Source organism: Hyperolius riggenbachi, chromosome 1 (assembly GCF_040937935.1).
Source record: "Hyperolius riggenbachi isolate aHypRig1 chromosome 1, aHypRig1.pri, whole genome shotgun sequence".
Classification (NCBI taxonomy): Eukaryota; Metazoa; Chordata; class Amphibia; order Anura; family Hyperoliidae; genus Hyperolius; species Hyperolius riggenbachi.
This window is the reverse complement of record NC_090646.1, coordinates 133,967,707-133,981,336: the sequence shown is the minus strand read 5'-3', so window position 1 is coordinate 133,981,336 and position 13,630 is coordinate 133,967,707. Positions and strand designations below refer to the sequence as shown.

Here is a 13,630-nt window from a genome sequence, read left to right as displayed (position 1 = left end):
CGGAGCAACGATCGCCGAGGGAACATCAGGAAGGTGAGTCCACTTCTTCCCCTCAGACCCCCGCTGCCAATTGGGATCATTACGATCCGCCAGTGATCATATTGATCACGTGATCAGGAGCCAATCGTGATGGGCTGTCATATGACAGCTTAATCTCCCCTCTCGGGTACGCACGATTGCATCGGGAGCGCAAATAGCAGGTGGCGTAAATCCTACGCCACATTAGGATTAGGCAGCCACAAATGCGGCGTAGGATTTAATACATGCAGTCCGCAAAAGGTTACATTAAGGACTTATTAAAAGGAACCTGAACAGAATAAAATTATTTAAAATAAACACAATGGACCTGCAAACGAATATTACATATTAACCTCACTGTCAGTTCCTCTCAGAAGCTCACCATTTTTCTTCTAACAATGATCCCTTTCAGTTCTGACAAGATTTTGTCAGAACTGAAATATATCAGTTGCTGTCAGTTATGTCAGGTATAACTGAAAGGAGAACTGATGAACAAGGTAATGTCCATGTTTCCCTATGGCTCAAGTGGGCAATATTCCAGTTTAACAGTGTGCTGACCCGGAAGCTGTTACAGGGTCATTAAGATTTTTAAAGGGGAACTGAAGAGAGAGGTATATGGAGGCTGTCATGTTTATTTCCTTTTAATCAATACCAGTTGCCTGGCAGCCCTGCTGGTCTATATCTCTGCAGTAGTATCTGATTAAAACCAGAAACAAGCATGCAGCTAGTCTTGTCAGATCAGACTTATAAGTCTGAACCACTGAAACACCTGATCTGCTGCATGCTTGTTCAGGGGCTATGGCTAATAGTATTAGAGGCAGAGGATCAGCAGGGCTGCTAGGCAACTGGTATTGTCTAAAAGGAAATAAACATGACAGCCTCCATATACCTGTCTCTTCAGTTCCCCTTTAAAATGGAGGACAGAAAATTCCAGCGATTACAGTGGACAAACAGGACACGGGAGAGATTGAGGAGTAGACTAAACAGGAGGTAAGTATGACCGAGTACATTTGAAATCGGCGCCGGTAGACTTGGGCGCAGGATACAGAAGGCTGATCCTGTTTCTGCACAAGTCCGGGCCGTATTAATTACTATTTCCCCTCCAGGCCGCCATGGATAGTGGGGGAATTAAATAATTCGGCTTCCAGCGATTGCTGGAGGCCGAATTATTATGTTTTTAAGCAACCTCGGCTCCGTCTTCTGACGGCTCCGAAGTTACTCACTGAGCGCTTCAATAAGAATGATTCCTAGTGTAGTCTATGGAGGCGCCGGCTGCGCCCAAATCTAGCAGCGCTGAAAAGCACTGCTCCGAGTATGACCTATCGCTGGGGCTTCCCTTGCCACCTGCAGGCTCAGAAGGGTACTAGGTCGGCCACCCTGAAGCACCCCAGAGAGCTGCAAGATTTCTTTTGCTCCCTGGATATACCTCAGGGGTCGGCTCCAGGCTTGGATCTAGAAGCACTGGACGCTCTAGGGACCCCGCTGGGTTTGGAGAGCGAGTATGGAACCTGTCTGATTAGCCTTTTGCCTGCGCCTGTGTACACTGACACCCTGACCGGTGCTAGTTTTCACTTTGCCACTGCTGCTGAATACCCTGGGCCTTCATGGGGCCTACCCAAAGGCCTCGTCTCATTTCTCCTTTGTGGTTGTTTGCTGCGGCCTGGAGGGCCGTTTGATGGTCTGGTCCTTCTCCTTCGGCACTAACATCCCACTGCTTTCCCCCTCCTTGTGATGGCAGTCTCATAGTACAGGCTGCGTGTGCTGCCGAGAAGTATGCCTTTTCCTTCAACCCCCCCCTTGAAGGACAGTGCATTCTTAGCGTAGACTCCAAAAAAATCTAGAACTATGCAAAACTGGGACGCTTAGATTGTCAGTTTATTATAAAACTTTACACAAAAATATAAATGTAAACAGACAAATAAATATATCTGACAGTGGAACAATTAAAATGTAATACATAACAGAAGAAAATAGCTTGCTGGTAAACCATTTAATTGCCAAAAGGTTTAGAAACTATTATGACTCTTGAAGAGAGGAGTATCATCTACAAATTAAAAAGAAATATTAAAATCATTGTTCAAAAAGAGAATGGTTGCATTCATGTATACAATTTACTAAATAAAGCCATATCTGATAAGTTTATCAATGCATATAAAAGTATACAGTATTTAAAAATTTGTAATACCAACAAAATCCAATGTCCTCCTGTATTAGCAGGGCATATCAATATATTTTTGGGAATTTCATCTGTGGGGGAGGAAAGGTACTAATCAATAACTTATTACAAAATACAAATATAGAATATGGCAATATTTTGATTGTGTATTCTGTAATATTTTATGGAATGTCAGGTTTTAATTAATTGCATAGATTTCATTTAATAACCTAGTTGGGGTCTTGCAGAAGGAGGCCATGGCCGTGTCATTTTGCAGCTGACATACCGTACATACTTTGGTCTTTCAAAGTGTACAAACTGGGTAAAGATTCACAGCACAGCTGTCATACATAATATTCATATTATTTAACCAGTTCGGCCTTTCTGGACGAGCTTTCTCGTCCAGAAAGGCACTGCTGCTTTCAATGCGTGGTGCGCGCGATCGGGCGCGCACCCGCCGCCCGCCTCTAGCCCCCCGATCAGTGAATGGGAATATAATTCCCATTCACCGATCTAACTTCCCCGCAGAAATACCGACGCTTTCTCTCCAGAGAGCGTGGTATTTCTGCCCCCAGGAAACAACTCCTCTGAATTTTGGTTCCTGTATGCGAGATCGTTCGCATCCAGGACTTTTCTCACTGTGGCCATCTTGTGGCCAAATAGTAAACTGCACCCACACACATTTTTAATTAAAAGAATTTGCTTATTTTACATGTAAAATAAGCAGTTTCCCTCCCACACCAAAAATTACCCACATACATTTTTATTAAAAAAAATAAATAAAAAAAATACAATTAAAAAAAAATAAAAACAACATAAATAGTTACCCAAGGGTCTAAACTTTTTAAATATACATGTCAAGAGAGTATGTTATTATATTATTTAAAATCATAAGCTTATAAATAGTGATGGACGCAAATTGAAAAAATGCACCTTTATTTCTAAATGAAATATCAGCACCATAAATTGTGATAGGGACATCGTTTAAATGGTGTAATCAACGGGACAGATAGGCAAATAAAATACATGGGTTTTAATTACGGTAGCGTATATTAATTTCAAACTATAATGGCCAAAATCTGAGAAATAATGAATTTTTTTCATTTCTTTCTTAATCTTCCTGTTAAAATGGATTTAGAAAAAAATAATTCTTAGCAAAATGTATCACCCAAAGAAAGCCTAATTGGTGGCGGAAAAAACAAGATATAGATCAATTCATTGTGATAAGTAGCAATAAAGTTATAGGCGAATGAATGGGAGGTGAACGTTGCTCGGATGCATGAGATTTTCGGCACTGCGGCGCTGAACCGGTTAAAGTGTGCCAGAGATGCTGCAAAAGAAAGATTTGATACTTACCCGAGGCTTCCTCCAGCCCCATAAGCCCCTTGCTGTCCTCCTGCGTGCCTCCGTTCAGCCGCAATCGGGTAACTGTCTAAGTCGCATCAGTTGGGGTCTTCTGCACATGCGATGAGGTCTGCACATGCACAGAAAACCCTAAGTAATGTGACTTAGACAGTTAACGTGGCTGAATGGAAGAAAGCAGGAGGACGGCGAGGGACTTAGCGGTGCTTATGGGGCTGGAGGAAGCCCCCGGTAAGTATCAAATCTTTCTTTTGCAGCGTCTTTGGTTTCCTTTAAGTATTCTACCAAAACTGTGTGCAATGCATTCAATGGAAGTTGACAGAAAGGATACTTTCATCAGCTGTCTTTTACAAATGAAAAATAAAACAATTGTTTGACAGTAGTGACATACATCTCTATCTACTTTGTACAGTACATGGTACAATTTCTTTTTGCCCATGATGAAAGTGCTCTACATTATTTTTAAATACACATTTGATAATGATTTCAACATGTAATTTGTACACTGACAACATTGATTGTATAAAATCTATTTTCAACTGAAATACATTTACATCTTCATAAACAGTATAATGAAAAAAAATTACCTTGCCCAAACTGTCTATGTGCCCGTTGTACAACTCAGTACCCACTGAAGATGAAAACTGCAGAACCATTTCCTGATGAAATTAGGAGTTTAACAAGTTAATCGTGTTTTTCAGGGAAGTGTTGTTAATACTAACTTTAGGCATAAAAACACTTTTTCACCGTATTATGGTTTTAATGATTACAATCTATAACATTCATGATGAAAACTTTAATCTGACACAGTGTTATGTCGTTTACCAAACAAATGGTTTACTAACCTTTCTATACCTTCAGTATCTTATAGGACAGGGGTCAGGAACCTTTTTGGTTGAGTGAGCCATAAACGACGCATATCTTAAAATGTATTTCCGTGAAAGCCATACAATGTTTCAAACTGGGACAATGCGCATGTGCAGCAGAGGGCCCTGTTGCCATGGTGATGTGTATACAGTTGATCCTCCAAGCAGCGGAAATGTCAGACACGTCTTTAGCTTCTCTTGGGTTTTAGCAGCATCAGCAATTTCCCCCAAGGGCCATACAGGAGAAATGCCGACTAACAGCTTGTACAATTAGCTAGCTGACTTGGGGGTTGATTCACTTTGTAGGACAAGTGACAGGCAGCCTATTGGGCCAAGCAAAGTGTGGGGATCTCGTCCTACAAAGTCACTGGACCTGACGGAGCCCAGAGTGGGACAATTAAAGCAGCTGTTCGTTTTAGGGGGAGCGCGAGTAAGTTAGTAGTGCATGCTACAGCAGTAGTGTGATTACTTTAAAAATTTTACTTGGCTGCCACACTAAGCTGCGCTGCTTGAGCAGTGTAGCATAGTGAATCAACCCCTACTGATTTGTCTGCGAGCCAGATGCAGCCATCAAAAGAGCCACATCTGGCTCCTGAGCCATAGGTTCCCTACCCCTGTTCTAGGACATAAAGACATAAACTGCCAATGATGGTTTTAATTTTTTTTAGAAAGTTCACATACGTACTCTGCACAGATAGGCCGTTGGCTCCTTCACTATCCTCCCGGGCCACTCTGTTCCTCCATTGTTCCCATCTGTCTTCAGCTGCCTCCACTCTTCCCTTAGCGGTATACACGCAGCCGGTGAATAGCACGATGGCCGTGCTCTGCACCGGCTGCATGTATATGCTAGTGGAAGAACGGAGGAAGCCAAAGACGGATGGGCACCATGTGGTGAGCAACACAGGACAGGTAATGTATAAATGCACATGGGTAACATTTATACAGTAGTGGGACAGTGTTGATGAGACGGCGGGCTTGGCCTATTTCCAAGAGATTTCATGCTGAAGTTGATCGAGAATAGGCCAGAGCTTTATGGGCAGCCAACAGATCTCTCCCTAATCAGATTAGAGAGAGATTTGTCACTTGGATGAATCTACCCATCATCGCTAGATGTATAGGTACCTTAACCACCTTAGCGGTATGGACGAGCTCAGCTCGTCCATTACCGCCAGAGGGTGCCGCTCAGGCCCTGCTGGGCCGATTTTGATGAAATAAAAAGCAGCACACGCAGCCGGCACTTTGCCAGCCGCGTGTGCTGCCTGATCGCCGCGAGCAGTGGCGAAAGAGGGTCCCCCCAGCCGCCCGAGCCCTGCGCAGCCGGAACAAATAGTTCCGGCCAGCGCTAAGGGCTGGATCGGAGGCGGCTGACGTCAGGACGTCGGCTGACGTCCATGACGTCACTCCGCTCGTCGCCATGGCGACGAGGAAAGCCAAACAAGGAAGGCTGCTCATTGCAGCCTTCCTTGTTAGTTCTGCTTGCCGGAGGCGATCGGAAGAACGCCTCCGGAGCGCCCTCTAGTGGGCTTTCATGCAGCCAACTTTCAGTTGGCTGCATGAAATATTTTTTTTTTAATTAAAAAAAAAACCTCCCGCAGCCGCCCTGGCGATCTCAATAGAACGCCAGGGTGGTTAAGAGCCTCGTCATAGCCCAGTGAAACAGTGCTCTGAGAGAGGTGGCAGGTGAGGAAAGAGAAAGGAAGCACACATACAGCAATAAAGGAAAAAATACTCAGAATGGTGTCCACGAGAAACTGAGTAGTGCAATATATACACCTACATCCTGCACTACCTGCATCTGAAAATTCCTGATGGTAAATTTACTATGAGACTCCTTCATATGGAAAGCAACAAAGTGCACTAAAAAGATCTGAAATCCTGCATTTGGTATTTCAACTAACATTGGATTCTTTCCAAATGCCTACTTAGTGAAATCAGGCAACTACGTGAAATCACCTAGAAGGGGAAAAAACTTTAAAGAAAAATTGAATTTATGCGGGCCTATATTTAAAATTGATGGGAAAAATTATAATATTTAACATATTTCTTTCAATACCACATGCAAAGTATAACTTTCTGTCAGGAAAATGGGAAAAATTATAATATTTAACATATTTCTTTCAATACCACATGCAAAGTATAACTTTCTGTCAGGAACGGATTGTCCAAAAACAAAAAAATTATTTGCAAACATTGCATTTTCCAAAAATTATACATGTGTACAGGTACCAAATGATAGGAAAAATAATTACATGGCTTTCTTTTTTGGATGTCCACAAATATGAATGGATCAATCACTAAAAGTGAGAAAATAGAAAGATAAAAAGAAATACAAATTCGAATAGGGTAGAGTAATAAAAAGAAACCATAGTAAAAATCAATTACCTCATCTGTAAGCCAATTTAAACCTTTAGGAGCCATAAACGTCACGGCATCTAATTTGTATGGGCCAATATTAATCTCAAATGGTATGGATTCTACATCAGACTAAATTTTAGTAACTAAAAAGTGAAATAAGCGATTAAAAATATATTCAGATGATAAACAACTAAATTTAAAAGAAACCTAACAATGGCCAACAGGGCAAAATACCTAGCCATTCGCTACTAGACTAACAGGGCCACGTACACATACATCCTTATAGCCTACCTGAAGTAATAAGATATTATGATAATCATTGGTAAATGTTTTACTATCACAACAATGAAATGTATAATTTCACTGTCTCCTACCAAACAGGAAAAGTGATAATCAAAATTACTTCAAAGTACACTTTGTACTAAGTGCACAGTTCCGATTTTTTCCTACATGGTGTGAGGATCCTCTCGGCTGCCTGTGCAGGCAGGCAGCTTTTTGGCCACTGTTCAGGTCTACATTCTGCAGGTCTCTGGAAGAGAGACCTTTTGTCAGTTTTGCAGCTTGCTGCTGAGGAATTTGCATACGTTTGTCATGCAGATTGCCTAGCCACATTCTTATTAGGCTTGCTCTATATACAGGATCTTCTCAAAATATTAGCATGTTGTGATAAAGTTCATTATTTTCTGTAATGTACTGATAAACATTAGACTTTCATATATTTTAGATTCAAATACACACAACTGAAGTAGTTCAAGCCTTTTATTGTTTTAATATTGATGATTTTGGCATACAGCTCATGAAAACCCAAATTTCCTATCTCAAAAAATTAGCATATTTCATCTGACCAATACAAAAAAGTGTTTTTAAAAAAAAAAAAAGTAAACCTTCAAATAATTATGTTCAGTTATGCACTTAATACTTGGTCGGGAATGCTTTTGCAGAAATGACTGCTTCAATGCGGTGTGGCATGGAGGCAATCAGCCTGTGGCACTGCTCAGGTGTTATGGAGGCCCAGGATGCTTCGATAGCGGCCTTAAGCTCATCCGAGTGTTGGGTCTTGCATCTCTCAACTTTCTCTTCACAATATCCCACAGATTCTCTATGGGGTTCAGGTCAGGAGAGTTGGCAGGCCAATTGAGCACAGTAATACCATGGTCAGTAAACCATTTACCAGTGGTTTTGGCACTGTAAGCAGGTGCCAGGTTGTGCTGAAAAATGAAATCTTCATCTCCATAAAGCTTTTCAGCAGATGGAAGCATGAACCCACTTTTGGACCAGAAACAGCGGCAGAAGCACCTGACCTGGGCTACAGAGAAGCAGCACTGGACTGTTGCTCAGTGGTCCAAAGTACTTTTTTCGGATGAAAGCAACTTTTGCATGTCATTCGGAAATCAAGGTGCCAGAGTCTGGAGGAAGACTGGGGAGAGGGAAATGCCAAAATGCCTGAAGTCCAGTGTCAAGTACCCACAGTCAGTGGTGGTCTGGGGTGCCATGTCAGCTGCTGGTGTTGGTCCACTGTGTTTTATCAAGGGCAGTGTCAATGCAGCTAGCTATCAGGAGATTTTGGAGCACTTCATGCTTCCATCTGCTGAAAAGCTTTATGGAGATGAAGATTTCATTTTTCAGCACGACCTGGCACCTGCTCACAGTGCCAAAATCACTGGTAAATGGTTTACTGACCATGGTATTACTGTGCTCAATTGGCCTGCCAATTCTCCTGACCTGAACCCCATAGAGAATCTGTGGGATATTGTGCAGAGAAAGTTGAGAGACGCAAGACCCAACACTCTGGATGAGCTTAAGGCCACTATCGAAGCATCCTGGGCCTCCATAACACCTGAGCAGTGCCACAGGCTGATTGCCTCCATGCCACACCGCATTGAAGCAGTCATTTCTGCAAAAGCATTCCCGACCAAGTATTGAGTGCATAACTGAACATAATTATTTGAAGGTTGACTTTTTTTTGTTTTAAAAACACTTTTCTTTTATTGGTCGGATGAAATATGCTAATTTTATGAGATAGGAAATTTGGGTTTTCATGAGCTGTATGCCAAAATCATCAATATTAAAACAATAAAAGGCTTGAACTACTTCAGCTGTGTGTAATAAATCTAAAATATATGAAAGTATAATGTTTATCAGTACATTACAGAAAATAATGAACTTTATCACAATATGCTAATTTTTTGAGAAGATCCTGTATACCATGTGATATCACAGACCTGGGCTGGTCATAAGTGTTTGTCCTGTGAAACACTCCTGGAGTGTCAGCCTTGCTCATTGTTTAAAGATTAGCTTAGAGTAATTCCTGGGACTGCACTAGGCAAGTTCCCTAGTGCAGTTAGGATTGCATATCTGTTTGTTAGTCTGCTGCGATTGTCCTGTCCCAGCGGTGGTCAACAGGAAATCGTTCTGTGTGTCAGTGGTGCTTACCGGAACAGCGGTTGTTACTGGTAGCCCCTTCTGATCTATATTACTTGGATCGCACTTGCTCTGGCGGAAAGAGCAGTGGATCCAGCTCGCTCTGTTTCTATGCCTGGATCGCACTTGCCTTGCGCTAGTGCTGTGGATCCTATCTCTCACTTATTCCTGTTTTCGTGTATCTGTCTTGTCTGCTACGGTCGCTTGCTGGAGGCTCGGTGAGGTAACCGTTAATCAAGCGCTCGCGTCCTCTGCTTCATGTTTGTCTGTCGGTGGTTAGTTAGGCGTGCTTGTCTCTGTTGTGCTTAACACGCGGAGACCGCGCATAAACGCGTGCACTGTTGCGAATGAGTGCGGTGTTCGCGTTTAGTTAGCGTTTGTTATTTTCCTTATCTTCTCATTGTATGATTTGCTGTGCCTTTGCTACTCTCGTGCTCTGCCTTGCTGTAACCTTGTGTCACCTCTGGCAATCGCCTCTCTCGCGATTGCGTTCCTACTTCATATCTGCTGTTGTATGTGCACTGTCGCGGGTTGGCGACTAGATTGGGGCACATACATACATTCTGTCCCTGTGCTCATTCTCTTTCGCAATCGCTTTTCTTGCGATTGCGTTCTCACTTGGTTTCTTCTGTTGTGTGTCCACCGTCGCAGGTTGGCGGCTAGATTGGTGGACATACATACATTCCTCATCTGTGCTTATTCGGTCTTGTGTCACTGTCAGCAATCGCCATCTCTGGCGATTGCCTTCTCACTTTATCTTTCTGGTTGTGTGTTCATCGTCGCAGGGTGGCGACTAGATTGGTGGACACGCATACCCTCTGTCGTTTTGATCTCGCTCTTTCAGGGCTATCTTGCCCTGCGTTTCTTCTCTTCGTACAATTCCTGTCTGGCGTCTGTGGCAGGGCAGAGGATCTGTTCCTCTGCACTCCACAGCTCCATCTGCCGACAGGAATTTCCCTCTACAGGTGCGTTGCACCTTGTGCTGGGTTCCCGCAAATTATACTCTTGTGGAGGATTTCCGCCGTGTCAGCGCACGCCTTGTGCGCTGATCACGGAGAGAATTCCACAATCGTTACACATGGACAACAACCTGTACAACACCTTCATCATGTAATGAGAGGTGATCCATTTTTCATTCCTACTCTAAGTTGTACAGTATTCTTGAGGATTATTTTGAATAACCTTTTTTCAAATATTGAGCATCTATCATATTTTTTCTTACTGCAAACAACCATTCTTGAGTTATTTTCTCTCTTTTCATTAAGCCGTTCTTTGTTGACTCTTGACTTTACTTTCTACTTGTAAGGATGCATTACTTTCGGCAATCTTGGCCACCTGGCTTTTCTCATATCAATCATCACAAATCCGTATTTTATCCTCCTCACCTTCTGCCACATCAGCAGGTTTCTTTTTGTCTTCATACATGAGATTTTTTTCTTCAAGCTGAAGACTTTTTGTTGACTTTATTGCCAGAGAAGTCGGCCAAGGCTTCTTGTATGGTTTCAGTTGCCTTACATTTGCTTTGTTCCTAAAGATTTCTCCCTTTTTATTTTGTAGGGCACTGATTTGCAAAAGTAAAGATTACATGTGGACCACTAAAGTCCTGCTGCATTCGTCCACCCTTTCTTTCGTACTTTTTACTATTGAAAAATAGAATCTCCTCGTCAACATTAAACTTAACCTTTCGATACTTCTTAAAGAGAATCTGTATTGTTAAAATCGCTCAAAAGTAAACATACCAGTGCGTTAGGGGACATCTCCTATTACCCCCTGTCACAATTTCGCCGCTCCTCACCGCATTAAAAGTGGTTAAAAACAGTTTTAAAAAGTTTGTTTGTAAACAAACAAAATGGCCACCAAAACAGGAAGTAGGTTGATGTACAGTATGTCCACACATAGAAAATACATCCATACATAAGCAGGCTGTATACAGCATTCCTTTTGAATCTCAAGAGATCATTTGTGTGTTTCTTTCCCCCATGCACTGAAGTTTCAGGCTGCTCTTTTCTTCCTGCAAACAGCTTTGCCCTTGTTTGTAATTCCTCAGTATGTGAAAGCCCAGCCAGCTCAGAGGACGATTTATCCAGCTGATTAGAGCAGCTTCTCTCTTATCTAAATAACACACAGGCAGTGTGCATAGAGGGGCCAGAAAGGGTGAGTTCATAGCAGAACCACAACACTGAAGAACTTGGCAGCCTTCCAGACACAGGCCGACAAGTCTGACAGGGGAAAGATACATTGATTTATTACAGAGACTGTCATAGTAGAAAGTGCTGCAGTTAGCCAGAACACATTAGAATAGCTTTTGGAACATGTAGGATGATAAAAAACAGGATGCAATTTTTGTTACGGAGTCTCTTTAAGTTGGTAAGACATACAGTATGTGCCTGATTTTGCCTTTGCTTTGCCTTTTCCTGGTTCTCATGAGCTCTTGCTTTCACTTCTGTTCTAATTTTTTTACTTGGTACCCTAAATAGTAAGCTTCATCTGGCAGAATGATATTTGCAAGCTATAAAAAGAAAAACATACATGTATGTAAATTCGTAATACATTAATTTATACTTTTAACAAATGAGAAATAGAAATAAAGAGTTTATTATTCCCAGACTTAAGTTTACCCATTAAGAGATGGACTAGTCCAAAATCTGTCAGTTTTGTCAGATTTCTACTACCTACTGTAAGTGACAGCAACATAGGAGAAACTTTATTTCTGGCTCATTTTACTCTGGAAGAAATGTACTTCTTTTTCGTATGTGTTTACATGTATTTTATATTATTACCGCGATAGTGGTCCTTTAAGTGGCAAGACTATATAGGAACATCAAATCCAAAACAGTGGGGAACCATAGAAAGCAAAACAAACATTTTCAGAAATGTACAGCAGTATACATGAATTAAAGCAAGTTACTAAGCATATCTTACTGGATATTCTGTAGGTACTGTACTTGTGAAGGGTGTGACGTTTCTCTGCCGTACATCAGCATGAATAGTGTGGTTCTACTACCGTATGCATTTTTGAACAAAGGTCAAACAACAGAGCATCATGGTAATCATCCCATAATTAAGGAGAATCTGCCACAAGTTTAGTCAGAGCTCTGTGAAATAGAAAATAAACAAATCTATTACAACATCGAATATGTATATACAGTGGGATGCGAAAGTTTGGGCAACCTTGGTAATCGTAATGATTTTCCTGTATAAATTGTTGGTTGTTACAGCAAAAAATGTCAGTGAAATATATCATATAGGAAACACACACAGTGATATTTGAGAAGTTAAATGAAGTTTATTGGATTTACAGAAATCGTGTAATAAATGTTTGCATAACATTAAGCAGGTGCATAAAATTGGGCACTGTTGTCATTGTATTGATTCCAAAACCTTTAGAACTAATTATTGGAACTCAAATTGGCTTGGTAAGCTTAGTGACCTCTGACCTACATACACAGGTGAATCCAATTATGAGAAAAAGTATTTAAGGGGGTCTATTGTAAGTTTCCCTCCTCCTTTAATTTTCTCTGAAGAGTAGCAACATGGGGGTCTCAAAACAACTCTCAAATGACCTGAAGACAAAGGGCTTGATTCACAAAGCCGTGCTTACTGTTAGCACGCTGGTGAAAAGCCCATTATCACGCCTAAACTAAGTTTAGGCGTGATAAAATAAACTCGCGCGCAAAGTTTTGCGCGTAAAGTTTTAGGCACGTAAAGTTTTACGCGCGCAACGCCATTAAACCCTATGCAACGTTTCGTGCGCACCGGACTTTGCGCGTGCAAAACTTTTCCCTCAAAGCGGTGCTAACCTACTTAGTGCAATGATCATCACGCCCAAAAGTCTTTAGGCGTGCTAACTAGGTTAGCACCGCTTTGTGAATCAAGCCCAAAGATTGTTCACCATCATGGTTTAGGGGAAGGATACAGAAAGCTGTCTCAGAGATTTCAGCTGTCTGTTTCCAAAGTTAGGAACATATTAACCCTCCTGGCGGTCTATTAAAAACCGCCAGGAGGCAGCGCAGCAGTTTTATTTTTTTAAATTGTGTAGCAAGCGTAGGGCTCGCTACATGGTAGCCGCTGTGCAGCAGCATCCCCCCACCCTCTGCAATCGCATCCGGCGATCAAGCCCGTCCGGAAATCCCGTTCTGAATGGGATTTCCATTAGGGCTTCATCAACGTCGTGACATCAAAGGGAGTCCCGATCCACCCCTCAGCGCTGCCTGGCACTGATTGGCCAAGCAGCGCATGGGGTCTGGGGGGGTGGTGCGGCGGGTAGCGGCAGCGATCGGTGTGCACACGCAGCTAGCAAAGTGCTAGCTGCGTGCAGCAAAAAAAAAATTATGCAAATCGGCCCAGCAGGGCCTGAGAAATCCTCCTGAGCGGCTTACCCCGAACTACGTTCGGGGTTACCGCCAGGAGGGTTAAGGAAATGGAAGACCACAGGCTCAGTTCAAGTTAAGGC

At 42.3% G+C, this 13,630-nt stretch overlaps 1 long non-coding RNA gene across 2 annotated transcripts in view; it reads right to left on the bottom strand.

Annotated features, from left to right (window-relative positions):
• Positions 1 to 1,979: 1,979 nt before the first annotated feature.
• The window catches only part of LOC137546263 (uncharacterized), a 41,013-nt gene continuing 29,362 nt past the window's right edge, over positions 1,980 to 13,630 (bottom strand). The window contains exons 4-6 of one of the 2 annotated variants that reach the window (XR_011026206.1): positions 12,100 to 12,272; positions 4,123 to 4,194; positions 1,980 to 2,062 (exon numbers count right to left, since the gene is read on the bottom strand). This is a non-coding gene — a long non-coding RNA (uncharacterized lncRNA). Of the gene's footprint in view, positions 2,063 to 4,122; positions 4,195 to 10,934; positions 11,687 to 12,099; positions 12,273 to 13,630 lie in introns of those variants that run through there. The other variant, XR_011026207.1, reaches the window with a different exon arrangement.